We start from the raw sequence: 22,347 nt of genomic DNA, 5'->3' as shown, positions 1-22,347 counted from the left end.
CTTCCCCAACTGAGCCCCCTCTTTCCTCTCCTCCTCCCCATCCCCCCCGTCCTACCTCCTTCCCCTCCCCCCGGCACCTGTATATATGTTTGTACAGACTTATTACTCTATTTATTTTACTTGTACATATTTACTATTCTATATATTTTGTTAATGATGTGCATCTAGCTTTATTTCTATTTATTCTGATGACTTGACACCTGTCCTCATGCTTTGTTTTGCTGTCTGTCTCCCCCTTCTAGACTATGAGCCCGTTGTTGGGTAGGGACCATCTCTAACAGTGCCCAGTGCTTAGAACAGTGCTTTTCACATAGTAAGCACTTAATAAATGCCATCATTATTATTATTATTATGTTGCCGACTTGTACTTCCCAAGTGCTTAGTACATTGCTCTGCACACAGTAAGCGCTCAATAAATATGATTGAATCAATGAATGAATGTGCCAAGCACTGTTATAAGCACTGGGTTAGATACAAGGTAATCAGGATGGACACAGTCCCTGTCCTGCATCGGGCTCACAGTCTTAAATCCCCATTTTACAGATGAGGTAACTGAGGCACAGAGAAGTTAAGTGCCTTGCCCAAGGTCATGCAGAAGACAAGTGGTTGGAGTTGGGATTAGAATCCATGCTCGTAGAGTCCCAAGCTCATTCTCTTGCCACTAGGTCATCTCAGGGTTGCAGCTGGAGAGTTTCCAGGACTCTACCAGTCTCGACTACAGGAGGGAGAGTCAAGCAGAGGCATATCCATTCCACTCCTAGCTTGGGCAGTGGCTAGCGAGTGGAAGACAATCTGCTACAAGTCAGAGCTCTCCTATGCTGGGCAGCAGTGGCATGGGAGAGATTCGAGGAAAGAGACTAGTTTACTGTGCAGAAGGAGGCAATGGTAAACCATTTCCTCATTTTTACCAAGAAAACTCTAGGGAAACGCTACCAGAACGACTGCAGGTGGATGTGGGGCATTCTGGGAGAGATGTGTCTATGGCGTCGCTATGGGTCGGACATGACTCAACAGCATAAGACAACAATATACACGTATATACACATATAGCATATGAATATTCATTCATTCATTCATTCAATCGCATTTTTATTGAGCGCTTACTGTGTGCAGAGCACTGTACTAAGTGCTTGGGAAGTAAAAGTTGGCAACATATAGAGACAGTCCCTACCCAACAGCGGGCTCACAGTCTAGAAGGGGGAAACAGACAACAAAACGTATTAACAAAAGAAAATAAATAGAATAAATATGTACAAGAAATAAATAGAGTAATAAATCTGTACAAACATATATACAGGTGCTGTGGGGAGGGGAAGGAGGTAAGGTGGGTGGGATGGGGAGCAGGAGGAGGGGGAGAGGAAGGAGGGGGGCTCATTCATTCATTCATTCAATCATATTTATTGAGCGCTTACTGTGTGCAGAGCACTGTACTAACTGCTTGGGAAGTACAAGTTGGCAACATATAGAGATGGTCCCTACCCAATAGCGGGCTCACAGTCTAGAAGGGGGAGACAGACAACAAAACAAAACACATTAACAAAATAAAATAAATAGAATAAATATGTACAAGAAATAGAGTAATAAATCTGTACAAACATATATACAGGTGCTGTGGGGAGGGGAAGGAGGTAAGGTGGGCGGGATGGGGAGGGGGAGAAGGGGGAGAGGAAGAAGGGGGCTCAGTCTGGGAAGGCCTCCTGGAGGAGGTGAACTCTCAGTAGGGCTTTGAAGGGAGGAAGAGAGCTAGCTTGGTGGATGTGCGGAGGGAGGGCATTCCAGGCCAGGGGGGTACGTGGGCCGGGGGTCCATGGCGGGACAGGCAAAATACGCAAAAGGGCTGGGGATAGGCATAAACAAGAGCTAGGGGTGGCTGTTGGGTTGATATGGCTCAGGATATTGAACAGTGAGATATCTTGAGAGTTTCTTCAGTCTGCTCTCTCACCTTTCTACTGGGCCCCCAGAGGGAAAATGACTGACAGAGATGAGAGGGCAAGGGGCACTGCACAAATTCCTAGATTATAATCAATCTCTCCGTGTAGGTTTTCAACCCCCAAGTCTCAGGGACCAGAGCAAGGCTCATCATCACCATTATAGGTCCTGCACGCCTGGCCCCGCTAAAACCCTCCCTCCACCTACAAAGACTGCATGATTGAGCTCTCACCCTCTCTCCATTTCTGATGAAAAATGCCCTTCACAGAGGTTCATTTAGCTCATGCATGTAGGCACTTAATAAATCCTACTCAATGACTGAGCAAAGCTATTTTCATTAGTAGGAACCAGAATTAAATATGCATTATTTCAGGAAGGATCACTTCAGGTCCAGTAAGAGCTGTTTTGAAAGGATTTGGGGTTATGTTTTCAAAACACTACAAATTGGAAAAAAATTAAAGTTAAATGAGCTTTAGATTCTCTTCTGAACCCATCTCAATTAAAACACCTTATACACTTCAAAATGAAGCAACTGTACACATTTAATCTTTCTCGGACACTGGGGCTGACAGTATTTGTTTTATTTAACTAAGTCTCTCAGTTACAAAGACGTTCCACCACTTTACAAACTGACTCCATTTTTCATTTATCTGTTCCTATTGGGTTTTATAGATCATACCAGTTGCTTGAACAGCCTGAGGTATAAGTACTATAAGATGTAACAGAATCCCGGAAATAACCAGCTACAGCAGTTAATAACGCAGGGGACTAAAACTTCAAGTGAAGGAAGAAATGAAATAGAAACAACCAGTGGAGACTTGATTTAGCCAGAACATTTAACTAACCTGGGGCTAGGGAAAATGGAGCAATAAGGCTTTCCACATCTCAGTGATTTTCACCACAACTGAATCAATGGCCTATTTCGAAGCAATGGGCCCACTGACAGGAACTTAGCAGAAACAGTGTGGTCAACTTAAAGAGTATGGGGTGAGAGTCAGGGGATCTGGGTTCTAATCCCAGCTCTGCTACTTGCCTCCTGGGTGACCTTGGGCAACTCAGTTAATTTGATTTTGCCTCGGTTTCCTTACCTGTAAAGTGGGGATTAAATACCTGTCCTCCTCCCCCATACCCCTTTGACTGTGAACTCCATGTAGGACAGGATTGCCTTGAATTTCTACCCCAAAGTTGAGCAATAATAATAGTAATGATGATGGTATTTATTAAGTGCTTACTATGTGCCAAGCGTCGTTCCAAGTAATCAGGTTGTCCCAAGTGGGGTTCACAGTCTTAGTCCCCATTTTTAGAGATGAGGTAACTGAGGCACTGAGAAGTTAAGTGGCTTGCCCAAGGTCACACAGCAGACAAGTGGCGGAGCCAGGATTGGAACCCTCCTCCTCTGACTCCCAAGCCCGTGCTCTGTGTTACACATAGTTAGCATTTAACAAATACTATTACTATTATTCATTAATTCATTCAATCATATTTATTGAGCACTTACTGTGTGCAGGGCACTGTACTATGCACTTGGGAAGTACAAGTCGGCAACATTCATTCATTCAATCGTATTTATTGAGCGGTTACTATGTGCAGAGCACTGTACTAAGTACTTGGGAAGTACAAGTTCATCATCAATCGTATTTATTGAGCAGTTACTATGTGCAGAGCACTGTACTAAGCACTTGGGAAGTACAAATTGGCAACATATAGAGACAGTCCCTACCCAATAGTGGGCTCACAGTCTAGAAGGGGGAGACAGACAACAAAACATATTAACAAAATAAAATAAATAGAATAAATATGTGCAAATAAAATAAATAAATGGAGTAATAAATACATACAAATTAAATAAATACATATAGAGATGGTCCCCACCCAACAATGGGCTCACAGTCTAGAAGGGGGAGACAGATGACAAAACAAAACACGTAGACAGGTGTCAAAATCAATTTGGTATTATTTGTATTCAGAGCTGGGAAGAGGGCTGGCACGCCCTTATTCGAGCTCTGTCCCTATCATAGGTTTGTTTTATGCTGTAGGATAACGCAACTGCTCTTAACATCAATTTTCCAAAATAAAAGAAGGGAACCATTACACTCTGAATTCTTTAAGGGTGGGGATAAAGTCTCATGCTTCTTCTTGATCTCCATTTCGGGCAATCTCACCTTCAAATACGGTCCTCTGTGCTCAAGGAATATCAGTTGTGATAGGAAACCTGTCCTCTCTCCACTGCCAACATCTGCTGCTCTTTTCCATTATATGTTAAATATTGAATAGGCATCAGGTTAAATAAACGTACCAGCCCTGACCTTGAGGATCTAATGAGGAAGCAATAAAGACAAAGATACACGAATGAACTTGAGGGACCTAAATGTATGAATGTATATACACAAGTAAAATTGCATAAATACATGCACTCAACCCATACAAGGGTGGTGACAGAGGAATAAAGGTATAAAAAGAATGGCAGGAGGAGTGAGTGGAAAGATATGAGCCTAATTGGGGATTCTCATGCATGTGGTGAGCTTCAATTAGAGATGAGAAGGAAAGAAGTAACTAAATTTGGCAGTCACTAATGATGGGAAGAAATGTGTGCCTTCAGATAGGATTCAAACCAGACTCATGCCAGTCCAAATGTAGACCCCTGAGACCAGATAATCAAAATAATATTTTTGTTATTATTATTATCTTAGCACTTGCCAAGCACTGTGCTAAATGCTGGGATGGATACAAGATAATCAGATTGCTCCCAATCTCTGTTCCAAACAGGGCTCACAGCCTAAATGGTAGGGAAATCACATATTTCATTTTACAAATGAGGACACTGAGGCCCAGAAGGTTAAGTAATTTGCCCCAAATCACCCAGCAGGTCACTGGCAGAGTTGAGATTAAAGAGGCAGTTTTGCCTAGTCGATAGAGAACAAGCTTGGAAGTCAGAAGGACCTGAGTTCTAATCCCGACCCTGCCACTTGTCTGCTGTGTGACTTTGGAAAAGTCCTTTACTTTTCTGTGCCGCCGTTTTCTCATATGTAAAATGGAGATTGAGACTGTGAGCCCCATGTGGGACACGGACTACCCCAGCACTCTGGTGCATAGTACATTGCCTGGAACATAGTAAGTAATAAATAATAACAATAATGATGGCATTTGTTAAGCGCTTACTATGTGCAAAGAACGGTTCTAAGCGCTGGGGAGGATACAAGATGATCACGTGGGGCTCACAGTCTTAATCCCCATTTTACAGTTGAGGTCACTGAGGCACAGAGAAGTTAAGTGACTTGCCCAAAGTCACACAGCTGACAAGCAGTGGAGGCTGGATTTGAACCCATGACCTCTGAACTCCCAAGGCCGGGCTCTTTCCACTGAGCCACGTGCTTAACAAATATCATTAAAAAAAAATCCAGGGCTCCTTGCTTCCAGTTTCATGTTCTTTCCATAGAGCCACTCTGCCTCTAAACCAAGTTATAAAAGAGCAGTCAGGGTGCTGGGTAAATGTCTACTTACTCCTTTAAATATTGTATTGCTACTCCATTTCACATAATCACGTCAATCGATTGTGTTTATTGAGCGCTTACTGTATGCAGAGCACTGTATGTATCAGTGCTCTGCATCATATGAATTGTCTAAGCAAGCATTAGATAACAGTCAAAGCTAACTGTGACCTTCTGGATGAGAAGTGTTACCTATACAGATCCTACTGAGAGCTCACCTCCTCCAGGAGGTCTTCCCACACTGAGCCCCCTTTTTCCTCTCCTCCTCCTCATCCCCCCCCGCCCTACCTCCTTCCCCTCCCCACAGCACCTGTATGTATGTTTGTACAGATTTATTACTCTATTTTACTTGTACGTATTTATTATTCTATTTATTTTGTTAATGATGTGCATTTAGATTCATTCAATCGTATTTATTGAGCACTTTGTGCACAGCACTGTACTAAGCGCTTGGGAAGTACAAGTTGGCAACATATAGAGACGGTCCCTACCCAACAGCGGGCTCACAGTCTAGAAGGGGGAGACAGACAACAAAACAAAACATATTAACAAAATAAAATAGAATAGTATTATTAGAGTTATAGTTAATTAATAATAATTATTATTATTATAGTATTTAGATGTGCACAGTCCTTCTAGACTGTGAGTCTGTTGTTGGGTAGGGATCGTCTCTATATGTTGCCCACTTGTACTTCCCAAGCGCTTAGTACAGTGCTCTGCACACAGTAAGTGCTCAATAAATATGATTGAATGAATAAATGAATGAATTTAGCTTTAATTCTATTTGTTCTGATGACTTTCCACCTGTCCACATGTTTCGTTTTGTTGTCTGGCTCCCCCTTCTAGACTGTGAGCCCGTTGTTGGGTAGGGACCGTCTCTATATGTTGCCAACTTGTACTTCCCAAGCGCTTAGTACAGTGCTCTGCACACAGTAAGCGCTCAATAAGTACAATTGAATGAATGAATAATAAGCAGCTTGATTCTCCGATATTTTGAAAGGCAGGTGAATTCCGCTCTGAGAATAATGTGGGCCAAATGGACTGTAAACACACCAATCCCTTCCATTTTCTAGTTTCTGACACCTTTGCCCCACACATCCTCTCCTATCTCACCTAACCTGCACAGCAATTCAGGGGCGAGATGAGCTCATTATGACTTTCACCTTTTAGTAATGAAAACACGGTCCATCGCAGACATTTTTACCTTCACTGCCATTTTAAGGTTTCTGTACTCCCTTATTTTTGTGTAACCGTTAACGACGCTTTCCACAATGAAATACTATGAACATCACATTAAAATCAAGGATTTGCAAGAATGCACAGACCCAACAGAACTATGTAGCTAATTCCAAATTCACCACACATATGTAGAATTACCTCTGAGGATTCCATCTGAGCAGGGAGAAGTATTTATTTTTGGCTCCAGGATTTTTCTTCACATCTAGCAGTTACTGAGATGCTGATGTTTTCTAATAATAATAATAGTAATGATAGCATTTATTAAGTGCTTACTATGTGCAAAGCACTCTTCTGCTACCCTGCTCATTTAAGCTGCTACCCTGCTCATTCAAGCTCTGATCTCCCATCCTCGTGTCTCTCTCCACTTCAATCCATACTTCATGCTGCTGCCCGGATTATCTTTGTCCAGAAACGCTCTGGGCATATTACTCCCCTCCTCAAAAATCTCCAGTGGCTACCAATCAGTCTGCGCATCAGGCAGAAACTCCTCACCCTGGGCTTCAAGGCTGTCCATCACCTCGCCCCCTCCTACCTCACCTCCCTTCTCTCCTTCTACTGCCCAGCCCGCAACCTCCGCTCCTCCACCACTAATCTCCTCACTGTACCTCATTCTCGCCTGTCCCGCCGTCGACCCCCGGCCCACGTCATCCCCCGGGCCTGGAATGCCCTCCCTCTGCCCCTCCGCCAAGCTAGCTCTCTTCCTCCCTTCAAGGCCCTGCTGAGAGCTCACCTCCTCCAGGAGGCCTTCCCAGACTGAGCCCCTTCCTTCCTCTCCCCCTCGTCCCCCTCTCCATCCCCCCATCTTACCTCCTTCCCTTCCCCACAGCACCTGTATATATGTATATATGGTTGTACATATTTATTACCCTATTTATTTATTTATTTATTTATTTTACTTGTACATTGCTATCCTATTTATTTTATTTTGTTGGTATGTTTGGTTCTGTTCTCTGTCTCCCCCTTTTAGACTGTGAGCCCACTGTTGGGTAGGGACTTTCTCTATGTGTTGCCAATTTGTACTTCCCAAGCGCTTAGTACAGTGCTCTGCACATAGTAAGCGCTCAATAAATACGATTGATTGATTGATTGATTGATTGATTGATTCTAAGTGCTGGGGAGGTTACAAGATGATCAGGTTGTCCCATGGGGGGCTCACGGTCTTAATCCCCATTTTACAGATGAGGGAACTGAGGCACAGAGAAGTGACTTGCCCAAAGTTACACAGCTGACAAGGGGCAGAGCTGGGATTTGAACCCATGACCTCTGACTCCAAAGTCCGTGCTCTTTCCACTGAGCCACGCTGCTGAACAGACCACTGGAACAGCCTAAAAAGTTATCTTAAAACGATCAGTCAGTCAATCACTGATACTTATTGAGTGCTCACTGGGTGTAGAGCACTGCACTAAGCGCTTGGGAGAGTACACTACAACAGAATTGGTAGAAAAGTTCCTGACTGCAACAAGTTTTTAGATGGGGAGATGGTCTCATTTGGCAGATAGAGCTTTAGCCCTGGGTTTCATTCCCAATTCCACCACTGTTTCACTCGGTGTTTCTCAAGGCACGAGTGAAAACACACGCAAAAGTTCAAAAATGCCCGTGTGTCTCTCTTGTGAATTTTGAAGCTAAGACTGAATGAACTGCCATCGGTTTAGGAGGTAAATGTTGGGAGGTACGAGTTTAGCCCTCAGCTCCCTAGAGGATGCTTCTGTACCCTGACGATCACCACTGGTCATTTTATTCTATAAACTAGAACTAATTAGGAGATGGTGTGTAAAGCTACATTATGTTATGATGAAACTGCACAGAAAATCTAATGCTTGAGTCACAGGCTAAAATGTGAACCAAACGTCCAAGAATCAGTACCCATGTGGCAGAATCTACAAATCAGCAAGTGAAGCTTGCAATCTGCAATCAAAGCAAGTCGCTGGACGACATTTTTGACTCCCCTGCCTCCAAACTCTTGTACAGGCTGTCTCCTGCTTTCAAACTCCACCAGACTACAGTTATACCTATATTTAACCTCCCCCACAATCTAAATTTCTCCAAGAAGGCTTCCCCAATCAATTCTATTTCCCTGGATGTAAATCTCTCTCCTTTTAATGCCACCAGATTAAACTTTCCCATATTCAAAGCTCTCCTAAGATCTCACCTTCTCCAGGAAGTTTTCTCCAATTCATTCTTACCACCCCAAGATGAATCAGCCCAACAGCCACCCTTAGTACTTATATATTTGAAGCCATCTTCAGCACTACCATATATCCACTTCAACCTTAAATTCACTTATTTTTTTATCTACTTTATACTTCTCAACTCTTGATATTTCACAGGACACGCTTTTTCTTCCTCTTGCTCCAACTATATCGAATATTTTCCATCAACCTGTTTCCTCCATTGGATTGTAAATCCTCAGGTGCCAGGAACTATGCCTTTTGAGTCAGCTGCCCTCTCCCAAGTGCTTAGTGCAGTGCTCAGCATTCAATAGATGCTCAATAAATGCCACTGATTCACTAACCAAAGAGAAGAACTCATAGCCATCTCCAGCACTCTTGTATTTATTTATATCCCTCATCAGGTCTTCTGTATAGGTATATTTTTTATTGTATTTGTTAAGCCCTTACTATGTGCCAGGCTCCATACTAAGCGCTGGGGTAGATACAAGTTAATTGGTTTGGACAAAGTCCATGTCTCACATGGGGCTCACAGTCTTAAACTCCATTTTACAGATAGGCAACTGAGGCACAGATAATTTAAGTAACTTTCCCAGTGGAGGAGCCAGGATTAGAACACAGGTCCTTCTGTCTCCCAGGCCCATGCTTAATCTACTAGGCCATGATACTTCTCAATAATCAATTGAATATTATATTATTGATTCTGATTATGCTATCTTCTATAGCACTTTTATTTCTGTCTCTTCCATTATACTATAAGCTTCTATTGGGCAAGAAATGCATCACTTCTTTCTTTTGTATTTCCCATGTGCACAGTACAGTGCATTGCACCAATTGGGCATTCGATAAACTCCATTACCTCTATTACTACCACAATAAAAAAAAACTTGAGGGAAGCAAGTAAACACTGAGTGTGGGGTCTCTAAAGGGTGGAGGGCCTGGGAATGTTTTCCAGAACAGTTGATCTTGACGTGATGTTCAACCACTCAGTGATATGAAATTACTGTTATATAGATTATGGGAAGATTTCTATCTATGAATTCTCATTTTGGAGGGAGTTGCCCTGCTGGTTCACTAGTTGTTTCATGGGGTAGACCACATACCCAATCTGTGATTTCCCTCCAGGCATGCTAAGCTAATTTGTCCCAGGATGCCTTGGCTAGGATAGATACTATTAGGGAACCGAGGCTTCCACATCATGTCACAGAAAGGGTGGTATCTTGGCTAAATGCAGTCCTCTTCTTGCAATGAGGGCTGATTGCTCTTACTGGGCATTCTCCAGCTTTCATGGCTAGGTCGATTTGGCTGGGGATTGGACATTTTCCCAAAAAATGACTATGTTTCCAAAGTAAGATATATTTTAAGACTTTCCCTCCTGGGGCTACTGTGGACTTTCACAGCTGAATTGACCAGAAGGCTGAGGGTTGAATGCCACAGAAATCCTTTGGAATTCAAAACTTCTGTTGGCTTTTAGACCCCGAGAATGGTGGTGTAGGGGGGACAAGGGAGAGTGTGAATTCAGCCTGGGTGCGAATTCTGGGGGTGGGGGTTGGGGGTGTCAAAAAATTTGTTCTGATTTGTTTTGCTGAGAATCCAATGGCACCAAGGTGGACGATGGATAGATATGATTGTTTGGCACTGTGTTTTACAAGACTCCAGCCATTTCCATTAGGATCCCACTGATAGGTAAGGGGCTGTCTTCTTGGACTATCCAGGGAATTCCTGTCCATCATACCCTGGGAGAAATTCTGATCAACAGATGGAGAAGCAGCATGTCTCAGTGGAAAGAGCCTGGGCTTTGGAGTCAGAGGTCATGGGTTAAAATCCTGACTCCGCCAATTGTCAGCTGTGTGACTGGGCAAGTCACTTAACTTCTCTGGGCCTCGGTTCCCTCACCTGTAAAATGGGGATGAAGACTGTGAGCCCGCCGTGGGACAACCTGATCACCTTGTAACCTCCCCAGCGCTTAGAACAGTGCTTTGCACATAGTAAGCGCTTTATAAATGCCATTAAAAAAAAGAAAGCCTCCAGGCAATCAGTGCTGGCTATCATCAATCAATTAGTGATATTTATTGAGCCCTTACTGGGTGCAGAGCACTCTACTAAGCATTTGGAAAAGTATAATGCAATGGAGTCGGTAGACGAGATTCCTGTCCACAAGGAACTTACAGTCGAGAGAAGCTATACCTGATCGCCCACCTAGAAGTCAGTCTGTCTGGTAGACCATAAGGCAGGATAGACTTGACTGTTTGGGACATTACTGTGATTAGGCTCATGACCAGAGTAACCCACATTAACTTTCCTTGCCTTCATATCCTTACCTCTTGAGAGAGAGAGAAAAAATTTATCATAAGCAATGGTTCTCATGGGGTCCCCGAGGGTAGGAATCAGGCCAGCTCCTCCACAATCAATCAATTCTAAAAATGGCCAAGCTTCTCCTGCTCAGCCCTTAGAAGAGGTCAGAAGGATGGAGCTTCCCAACCTATTTGCCAGAGGTAGCACCCTGCAGAATATTCCAAATAACCCTGGAAGGGAAGGGAGGGCGGGGGAGATCTAGACTGAACCAATCTCGTGATCTGCTTTACCAGTCTCATCATGAGACTGTCAAATCTGGAGCACATCTAAATAATCACATCCATTTCTAATTATTGTTTGACTAAAAAGAACATACTTATACTTTAGAGAGCCTTAAAGATACCTATTTTTAATTATTACTTACATATACTTTTTATTATGACTTCAAAGTTTTACAACTCGAACACTAATGAAGTATCAGAACAGCATTCGAGACCCTGAGTAATCTACAGACTGAATCAGTAGCCCCTAAATAATCGAGTGAGCTGTAGCTGTATGTCTAATTTGTTTTGTAGCTGACATTCCTCATATGGTTGAATAACCAGACTGATTGGGACTATTTCCCAAACGACTATTTCACTAACAAAAATATTAAAAGCCCATTCTTTGGTGCTTTTAATTCAGCCCAAACTTATAGTCCACTGCCTTAAGCAGGAGGGCTACAGACACAAGCCCCCATTTTCCTCAGCTCCCCCTCCCTTCTGCGTCACCTCGACTCACTCTCTTTGCTCTTCCCTACCCGTCCCACAACACATATGTATTTTTGTGCATATCTATAATTCCATTTCTTTATATAGATGCCTGTTTACTTGTTTTGAGGTGCATATCTATAATGCTATTTATTTATATTGATGCCTATTTATTTGTTTTGATGTCCACCTTCCCCCTTCTAGACTGTAAGCCTGGGGTGAGCAGGAAATGTCTCTACTGCTGAACTGTACCTTCCGAGTGCTTAGGACATGCTCTGCACACAGTAAGCACTCAATAAATATGATCGAATGAATGAATGAATGTTGCCTACCATCCACTTCTCCACCCAAGACCCCGCCCAAGCAGGAAAGGAAAATGTAGCACATTTCCTCTCCATTAGCCAAAGAAACTAAAGTCGAAATCACTCAGAGAGAGATGAAATAATAGAAAGGAAAACTGAGTGGGGAGAAGGGGGACAACTCTACAGGTCCTCAACGATAATAAACTGAAAAAAAAAAGCCGCATCACAATGGCAGCAATAAGGGAATGATCTTTTTATTTTATGGGATAATTTTCATCTACTGCTCCATGGTTTCTGTCCAATTGCTGGCCACGTCCTACCTCTGGCTTGGAATTTCCTGATCCTTTATATCTGACAGACCACCACTCTTCTCATCTTCAAAGCCTCCCTTAAATTTGTTTGTCCTCCAAGAGGTCTTCCCTGACTAAGCCTTCATTTCCCCTATTCAGTCCCCTTTCTGTGTCACCTATGCATTCCGATTTTTACCCCCTAAACACTTGATAGTCACCCCAGCCTCACAGCATTTACATACAAATCCTTATACACGCCCATTTCCCCTATCTAATTTATTTTAATGTCCCTCTCCTCCTCTAGATGGTAAATTTCTTGTGGGCAAGGATAGTGTCTACCAATTCCAATGTACTGTACTTTCCCAAGTGCTTAGTACGGTGCTCTTCACTCAGAAAATGCTCAGTAAACATCACTGATTTGATCGTTAGGTCTTCACACTTTGGGAATGTTTAAGTCAGCATTTGAGAGAGCAAGATGTTTGTCCACAGATCAGGATTAATATACATATCATTCTCCATGTTCACGGCCTCTCTAGCTGGAGAAAAATTAAATATATTCAATATTTACACAGAATTTTATGGGCTTTCCAAAGAGAAATTCAATATAATTTCCCAATTAAAACTGCCAACCAGCTGACTTACTCACATTGCTAATATGCAAAGTTACCACACACCAATGCTATCCAAATAGTGCTGGAATATCAAAGTGTAATGGTTAAAATCGATTATAAATGTCTATACAGAGCATACTTTTCTAATTTGGTAGTTCAGTAAAAAAGTAATGGTTACATGCCGGAAGCCTGTTTAGAAATAAATGAGGAGCAGTTCAGTTGGTTAGTATAAGATTTGTTAATTCTGCCACTAACAACTTTCCTCAACTAATCCTAATCGTTTTTTCCCCCAATGGTATTTGTTAAACACTTACTATGTGTCAGGTACTGTACTAAGCACTGGGGTAGATATGAAATAACCAGATTGGACACAGTCCATTTCCCACATAGAGCTCACACACTTAATTCATATTATACAGATGAGGTAATGAGGCACAGAGAAGTGAAGGTCACACAGCAGACAAGTAGCAGAGCCAGAATTAGAATGCAGGTCCTTCTGACTCCAAGGCCTCCAAGGCCTGTGCTCCATCCACTAGACAACGCTGCTTTTATTGAGCACTATATGCAGAGCACAATTCTAGGCACTAGAGAAATGCAGAAGCAGTAAAAGCCACAATTACTCTCCTTGAAAATAGAAATAGAAATAATTAATCTAAGTGGATAAGTAAATCAGTAACAAAAGATCAGAGAGGTACCTGGGTATGGACGTGACTAAAGAGGTGGCATGAAAAGTGGAAATGCTCCATATTTGTTTAGAAGGGTTTTAAGGGATGGGAGGAGCAGTGTGGCCTGCGAGTCAGAGAACCTGGCTTCTCATTCTTCCTCTGCCTCTAATTCTTGTCTGCTGGGTGATCTTGAGCATGTCATTATACTTCTCTGGGCCTCAGTTTCTTCATCTGCAAAACTGTGAGCTCTATGTGGAACAAAGACTGTGTCCAACCTAATTAAACTGTGTCAAGAACAGTGCTTGACAAATAGTAAGAACTTAACTATAATAATAATAATAATAAAATGGAGGGCTATGGTTAGGAAAAGCTGAGTGGGAGGAAACAGAATTCCAGGTAAAAAGAAAGAGGTTAGGAATGAGTCACAGAAGAATCGTTAAACAAGATGGATGGCTGGAGATTTTGCTTAGAAGGGAAAAAAACATGACTTTGAGGAAGGAGCCACATAATAATTGACAAGGTTTATTGAGCCCTTAGCCTTCTTATGAAAAACTAAAGCACGGATCCAATCGGCACCTGGAATAGGAGGGAATGTGCCAAGAAATGGTGGGCTGCCACAGCTGACATGAGATGTTGGAGTCATGAATTAATGGGACTTGGGCAAAGGCAAGCCCCCAAATCCACCTCAAGCTCCAATTCACTGAGCCTTCCAAACTTCCTGGCAAACCAAGCTTCAGGCTTTGCTTTGATTGTGGAGAAACCTGAGAAATCAGATTGTGACCTGAGAAACTCATCAGCCAAAAGGTGGTAAATGTGCAGGTCCTGACAACTCACCTCTATGGATTTCAATGTACAACTCTACTGATTCTGCCTACTTGGGAGAGGAGTGGGATATTTTAAGGCAGAGGGGAAGGAGCCATGTGAGTGATAGAAAATGGTGGTCAGAGAACAATGATGATGATGATGATGATGATGATGACGGCATCTGTCAAGAGCTTACTATATACCAGGCACTACTAAGCGCTGGGATGAATACAAACAAATCAAGTTGGATACAGTTCCAGTCACTGGTGGGACTCACAGTCTCAATCCCCATTTTACAGATATGGTAACTGAGGTACAGAGAAGTGAAGTGACTTGCCCAGGGATACTCAGCAGACAAGTGGCAGAGTCAGAATTAGAACCCATGACCAAGGAAGAAGGGGTGGGTGTAAGAGTTTTTGGAAGGTGAGACGGGATGGGCAGGTAGCTCAGGTGGAAGGGCGGATTTGGAAAGCAAGTAGGCAGATCTCCTCTTGAGAGATGATGGAAAAGGATGAGAGAGTGAATGAAGAGGTTGAAAGGAGTTAGAGAGTTGCAGCAATTTTGGGGACATCACACCTGATGGTTTCAATTTTGTAATAATAACAACAATAATAATGGCATTTGTTAAGTGCTTACTATGTGCAAAGCACTGTTCTAAGCGCTGGGGAGGATACAAGGTGATCAGGTTGTCCTATGTGGGGCTCGCAGTCTTAATCCCCATTTTACAGATGAGGTAACTGAGGCCCAGAGAAGCGAAGTGACTTGCCCAAAGTCACACAGCTGATGAATGGAGGAGCCAGGATTTGAATCCATAACCTCTGACTCCAAAGCCCGTGCTCTTTTCACTGAGCCACGCTGCTTCTCTGTAAACCAAGTAATTGACCAAATCATCAGGTGCTAAAGAAGGGGAAGACACAGACCCACGGAGCCTCAGGGGAGGATTAAATAACAATAATGGTTTGTTAAGCGCTTACCATATGCCAGGCACTGTACTAAGCACTGGGGTGGACACCAGCAAGTCGGGTTGGACTCAGTCCCTGTCCCAAGTGGGGCTCACAGTCTCAATCCCCATTTGACAGATGAGGTAACACAGAGAAGTGAAGTGACTTGCCCAAGGTCACCCAGCTAAGTGACAGAGCCAGGATTAGAACCCATGACCCTCTGATTCCCACGAGTGTGCTCTATCCATTACGCCATGTGTTAAACATCTGTTATAATATGGATTTAGATATTAATCATATTTGCAAGTATTTATTATGTTTCAAGCTAAACTCTGGGGTAGATATCAGATAATCAGATAGGACACTGTCTCTGTCCCACATGGGGCTCACAGTCTAAAGGAGAATTGGATTTAATCCCCATTTTACAGGTGAGGAAACTGAGGCACAAAGAAGGTAAATGACTTTCCCAAGGGTGTTACTCTAGCAGAGCTGTGATTTGAACCCAGCCCTTCGCTCTTTCTACTAGGCCACACTGTTTCTGAGCAGAGAACTCTAAAACTATCTAGCCTTGACATGAGTTTCCCAGTCATCAGCAAAAATTTGTTGCTGCCATATGAAGCCACCAATGGTAGGATGAGAGTAAAAGCCAAAACATAGAGTCGGTGGTAATGAAACTCTCTAGCAGGATGGTCATATGATTTGAAAGAAAGTAATTAGAAAGCCCAAAAGATGCAAGCAGACGACCACCCGATTTCCACGTAGTACTAAGAATTACAACTGCACATGATGAAGTCATGCTTGGCTTACTTAAACATTTGAATGTCCCGCAGTGGTATGGCAATTTAGACGGAGAGTTTCACTTCAAAGGGCATGTATAATTCAACTCAATGCAAAATTAGAGTGACATGTTCACAACCTGGCCAAACTCCTGCTTGATAATAGATACCTCTACATTCCCAATTCACCAGATAGTTAATAGGATATTGATTAGACATTCACTTCAAGCCTCCCTAAAATTTAGTTATGCCTTCCTTTGTTAGGATGCCAAAGACTTATGCCTATATCATTATTGTTACTGATGGTATAATTTTTTTAAATAATTGGAAGCACTATTTATAGTAGTTTTTCTCCTATTCCTTCCCTGTTTCTTTCTACTTTACTGCCTTAGTTTCATTTCCTTTCCCGCCTTTCCGCACAATTGTACACATTCATTCATTCATTCGCTCCCCCAGACATATCCATCCCCTCATACCCAAGATCACACTCACTCCTTCTCACACATACATGCACTCCCAAAGATGCCAGCCCCCTGAAATAATAATGATAGCATTTATTAAGCGCTTACTATGTGCAAAGCACTGTTCTAAGCTCTGGGGAGGTTACAAAGTGATCAGGTTGTCCCACGGGGGCTCACAGTCTTAATCCCCATTTTACAGATGAGGTAAGTGAGGCCCAGAGAAGTTAAGTGACTTGCCCAAAATCACACAGCTGACAATTGGCGGAGCTGGGATTTGAACCCATGACCTCTGACTCCAAAGCCCGGGCTCTTTCCACTGAGCCACGCTGTTTCTCATAAATGGGGCTGAAATGGGGCTGGTGTCCATGATCCAACTTCTAGAGATGTGTAAGAGCCCTGTGCTTAAGTACTCCTGGGCAGCAAACGAAGAATTTAAACTTGGTGAGCTCACAGCCTTTTTACACAAAAGGGACCGACTGGTCCAGAAAACACCAAATGCTCTGGAAGATAGGGAAAGGGAAAATTGGGTGGGTCGGCAAAATCAGGATCCAACGTCTACGAGTATTCAAAAAGAGCGGTGCCCAGTGAGGTTGGATTATGGAATCAGCTTGGCTTTAGGACGTTCTTGATGATAATTTCTCAAATGGAAATCTCTAAGAGGGATTTCATAGTTCAGACAAGTGTCTGAAGCAATACAATAGCATATTGGCCCGTTAGAAGACTGCATCGGCCCTTAGATTCCCATAATGCTGGTCGATCTCGTACCACTAACCTGCACTTATGAATCACCTCCACAGGATGTTTCCTCTGCTCCTGTGTTGGGGTCGTGGAGTGCTGCTAGCAGGAATCCAGACACCGGGAAGACCTTGTTCACCTCAGCTACATCGACAACTCCTTTAACTCTGCCCTTTACTCAGCCTGAAAACAATACTTGTCCATTCTTATTGATTTCCTCACCCTTTACCTGTGACCTCAGTTTCAGCAGCTTACCTCCTCCCCAAATACCCTGTCCCCCTGCTCCTCTGGCCATCTCTTACCCTTAATGACCTGGCTTCATTGTATCCCCCCTTGACTTACTGCATCAACCTCCTCATTGACCTACATGGCTCCTGCTTCTCCCGACTCCAAACCATACTTCGCTGCCCAGATCATTTTTCTAAAAAATGTTCGGTCCCTGTCTGTCCACAACTCAAGAATCTCCAGTGGTTGTCCATCCACCTCCATAGCAAACAGAAACTCCTTACTAATGGCTTTAAAGCACTCAATCAGCTCACCCCCACCTCCCTTACCTCCCTGATTTCCTACTACAATGGAGCCTGTACACATCACTGCTCTAATGTCAACCTACTCACTGTATCTTGCTGTCATCTATCTCGCAGCTGACCCCTTTCCCACATTCTCCCTTTGGCCTGGAACTCCCTCCCCCTTCATACAGGACTCTCTCCACCTTCAAAGCCTTACTAAAATCACATCTCCTCTAAGAGGCCTTCCCCAATTAAGCCCTCATTCAGCCTACCCCCCTCCTTTCTGAGTCACCTTTGAACTAGGATCCAAACTCTTAAAGCACCTTATTTTAACTGCACCCTTAGCCCCACAGTACTCATATACATAGCCATAATTTATTTTAATGTCTGTCTACCCATCTAGACAGTAAGCTCCTGGTGGGTAGGGAACATGTCTACCAATATTACTGCATTGCACTTTCCCAGAAGTTAGTAAAGTGCTCTTCATACAGTAACTGCTCAATAAATTGATATATTCCCACTTAATCCGTTGCACAGATAAATACATTCATGTCACCCTCCTCTTACCCTGTAGAGGGTAAGGAAATGATTTAGAGGAATCAGAAGTTAAAAAGAGAGGAGATTTAGGGGGAGTAGTGGATTTGTGTTGAGAGAAAGATGAATGTGGAATTCTCAACAAAAAACAATTCACGTATGAAGGCTCTGTCCTTGCCTCAACACCTGTTGATCACTTCTTTTTCCAACTGTTTCTTCAGAACAGTTCACCCCTTTCTTTATGGTATTTGTTAAGTGCTTACTATATGTCTGGCACTGTTCTAAGCACTGGCACAGTGCATGCCCCACATGGAGCTTACAGTATTAGTACTTATTTTACAGATGAGGTAACCGAGGCACAGAGAAGTTAAGCTACTTATCCTAGATCACACAGCAGACAAGTGGCAAAACTGGGATTAGAACCCAGATCCTCCTCTCAGGGTCTTGCTCTATCCACTAGACCACACTGCTCCCATGCACAAACCCCTTCATTTTCCTGTCAAACAACCCCTTTTATAATTCTTAGTTGTTCCACCTTCCTAGAGAAGCAGCATGGCTTAGTGGAAAGAGCACGGGCTTGGAGTCAGAAGTTGTGAGTTCTAATCCCAGCTCCGCCACTTGTCAGCTGTGAGACTTTGGGCAAGTCACTTCACTTCTCTGTGCCTCAGTTACCTCACCTGTAAAATGGGGATTAAGACTGTGAGCCCCCCATGGGACAACCTCGTTACCTTGAATCGCTCTCAGCTCTTAGAACTGTGCTTGGCACATAGTAAGCACTTAACAAATGCCATCATCATCATCATCTGGCTAGTTCCCAGGCCCTGTTTCCTCCTTCCAATGCATAATATGACTCAGGCGTCAGGCACCACAATAATAATAATGATAATAATAATATTATTGGTATTTGTTAGGTGCTTACTATGTGCCAAGCACTGTTCTAAGCGTTAGGGGGATACAAGATAATCAGGGTTGTCCCCAGTGGGGCTCACAGTCTTCATCCCTATTTTACAGATGAGGGAACTAAGGACCAGAGAAGTGACGTGACCTGCCCAAAGTCACACAGCTGACAAGTGGCGGGGGTGGGATTAGAACCCATGACCTCTGACTCCCAAGCCCGTGCTCTTTCCACTGGGCCAAATGGCCCAGGTTGCGAGACAGAAAGACAGAAAGAAAAAGAGACAGAAACGAGAGACAGACAGAGAACTGTGTTTCATAAATGCCATCATCATCATATTTGAAGACGGAAAGATTGAAAATTCACCTGTGACTCCATCTGAGGCTCAAAAGGCCAATGTGGGATCCTCAGTTCTGGCTACATGCTGCACCCCTCCTGTTCAAGGGCTATTTTAATACCAGTGTGATTATTCTGACATGCTGGTCAGGTTATTTGCTGACAATATGACAATAATTCATTCGTGAGGTGACTGGAAATTGAACAGGGGCTGTGGGGGGAAATGTGGAGGTCAAGAAGTACTTAAGGGAGGGAAAGTGCCACTGAAAAGTGGCCCATGAAATGTAACTAATTGCCAAAAGAGATGTTTAATCGTGTGGCAATTATTTTTTCTTTTTGTTGCTCCCGCAAAAAGAAATGTCAAAAAAAAAAACAACTTCAGTAGTTCTGAAATCAGAAACCAGACAAAAGGACTGAAATGGGCTTTGATGTCATTTTCGAACACCAAAGACCCTTTCAGTTAGCCATGCAAATGAGTGAATCTGTGACCTTCATGACAATGTCTCTTGATGTGTTTTAAAATCCCATGGAAATGAGAGATGAAGAGGAATGTATTTCAATGGCTAGGGAGAAATTATAGTGCTCTTCACAAATAAAAAAAAATAAGGAGAGTTCTTTATAGCCATTACCCAAGTCTAGCCAGGTGAAAGTGGTGGCACACCCCTTAGGAATCTCAGTCTGTCAGTTTCTGGTGTCACACACAATCTGCATATTCATACCTCCCAGGTGTGATAAATAGTCAAGTTACAGCAAAAAGCAGAAAAGACGCTTATTTTTCAAAAAGAAAGTTATTGCCTCCAACAACTAAAACATGATGATTTTGCCAACTTTAAGGAGGTGTAAAACTAGAGCATAAAATCCTTCACGTAATCTCTAGTTGTCAGCACTTGTTCATCACCCAACGAAGTAGACGAAGTAGAATAGTTGAATTCAATTTCACTGAACTAATTTCTGATGGATGAGCCATACAATAGCTGTTTGGGGAAGTATATTACAAATATTAACTGTATTGATAGAGCCTTTAAAAATCTGTCATGTCAGGTTCCTTGTTAAGAAGCACTTGAATTGCAGTCATTTTGACCCATCAAATGAGAAGGCTGTTTTTTCCCTGTTTTGCTTACCTGTTTTGGTCTCTTGTGCTTTTTTTCTCCCCCCTGTGTCCCCCTATAAGAATCTATATGTCAAATGTTTCCCTGAAAAGATGCAGGGCAATTACTCTGAAGCAACCATGATCACAGGTTTTTCCATTTAGCTGCTACAGTTTATCTCTCCAGGAGAAATCTTTTATATTTTTATATTCGCACTAAGAGATGTCATAGCATATAAACCCCGTTATGACCACTGCTGCAACCGCTTTACAGAATGTAATCATTTGTACTCATACACTGCAATAACACTTAGATTTGGAGGCTGGGGATTACGCTGCTACTATGAAAACACAATGGCTATTCTGTAGATACATAAAACAGTATTTACAAAGTGTGCGATATTTAATCTCTTCCAGCAGAATGCTTATTTCTGGACATTTGTTCATTCACCACATGGGGACATATTTTCTCTTTGGCTATTTATTACTGGAATTTTTTGCTGTTTGAAAGGTAGGATCAACCAGTTGAATTACTTTAAATTTAACCCAGACTAGTTCTGCTTGCATAAGACTTTACTCTGACTGCTTTATTCAGATTGTATAATGATTGGGGTTCACTTGATTAAAGGTTAATCTAGATATAGTCTGAGAGAAAGACAATCATTGGTCTCCTGCAAAACTTGACTGTATTCACAAGTTCACAACTGATCATTATACACATGTTTATGTAGCATGGCCTTATGTTGCTGACTTGTACTTCCGAAGCGCTTAATACAGTGCTCTGCACACAGTAAGTGTTCAATAAATATGATTGAATGAATGAATATTTAACAATAATAATGATGATGGTATTTTTTAAGCGCTTACTATGTGCAAAGCACTGTTCTAAGCGCTGGGGGGATACAAGGTGATCAGGTTGTCCCACGGGGGACTCACAGTCTTAATCCCTATTTTACACATGAGGGAACTGAGGCACAGAGAAGTTAAGTGACTTGCCCAAAGTCACACAGCCGATAATTGGCAGAGCCAGGACTTGAACCCATGACCTCTGGCTCCAAAGGCCGTACTCTTTTCTCTAAGCCACGCTGCTTCTCAGTTGTCTTATTTGAAGATAACTGACAGCATCTCTATGTGAAAGTGAAGCTGACAAGATTGATGAACATTCAACAGGCCTGCCTACATCATTTACCCATGAAATGCAAAGTATTTACCCAGATTTTCAGAAAGGTTAAATATTGATGTTAGCGTGACAACACTTACATTTGAACTAACAAAACTGGACAGGATCTTTACTTTGGAGGAGATTGCTATCTTCATCTCCTGTCCAAAGGAGTGGACATAGTATAACAATCTAGGATAATGGGAATTCATTGAAGAGCTCTAAGACTAAATCTTTTCTCCCCATAGGTAAGCACACCTCAGGCTCAATGCTGCGAAGGAAGCTGAGGTATAGTGACACTGACTCTAGGCATCTCCACAGAGTAATAATAATAATAATGATGGCCTTTATTAAGCACTTACTATGTGCAAAGC

General features: G+C 42.7%; 1 protein-coding gene and 1 non-coding gene across 2 annotated transcripts in view; one reads left to right on the top strand and one right to left on the bottom strand.

Moving 5' to 3' along the window:
• Positions 1–22,347, bottom strand: part of TMEM132B (transmembrane protein 132B) — a 589,472-nt gene that overhangs the window by 135,227 nt on the left and 431,898 nt on the right. The gene's annotated exons all lie outside the window — the stretch shown is intronic.
• Positions 666–803, top strand: LOC119942937. Its single transcript, XR_005455430.1, has one exon. It is a non-coding gene; the product is annotated as a small nucleolar RNA SNORA7 (small nucleolar RNA).

This window comes from Tachyglossus aculeatus, chromosome 21 (genome assembly GCF_015852505.1).
Source record: "Tachyglossus aculeatus isolate mTacAcu1 chromosome 21, mTacAcu1.pri, whole genome shotgun sequence".
NCBI lineage: Eukaryota > Metazoa > Chordata > Mammalia > Monotremata > Tachyglossidae > Tachyglossus > Tachyglossus aculeatus.
This window is presented reverse-complemented; position numbering and strand designations above follow the sequence as displayed.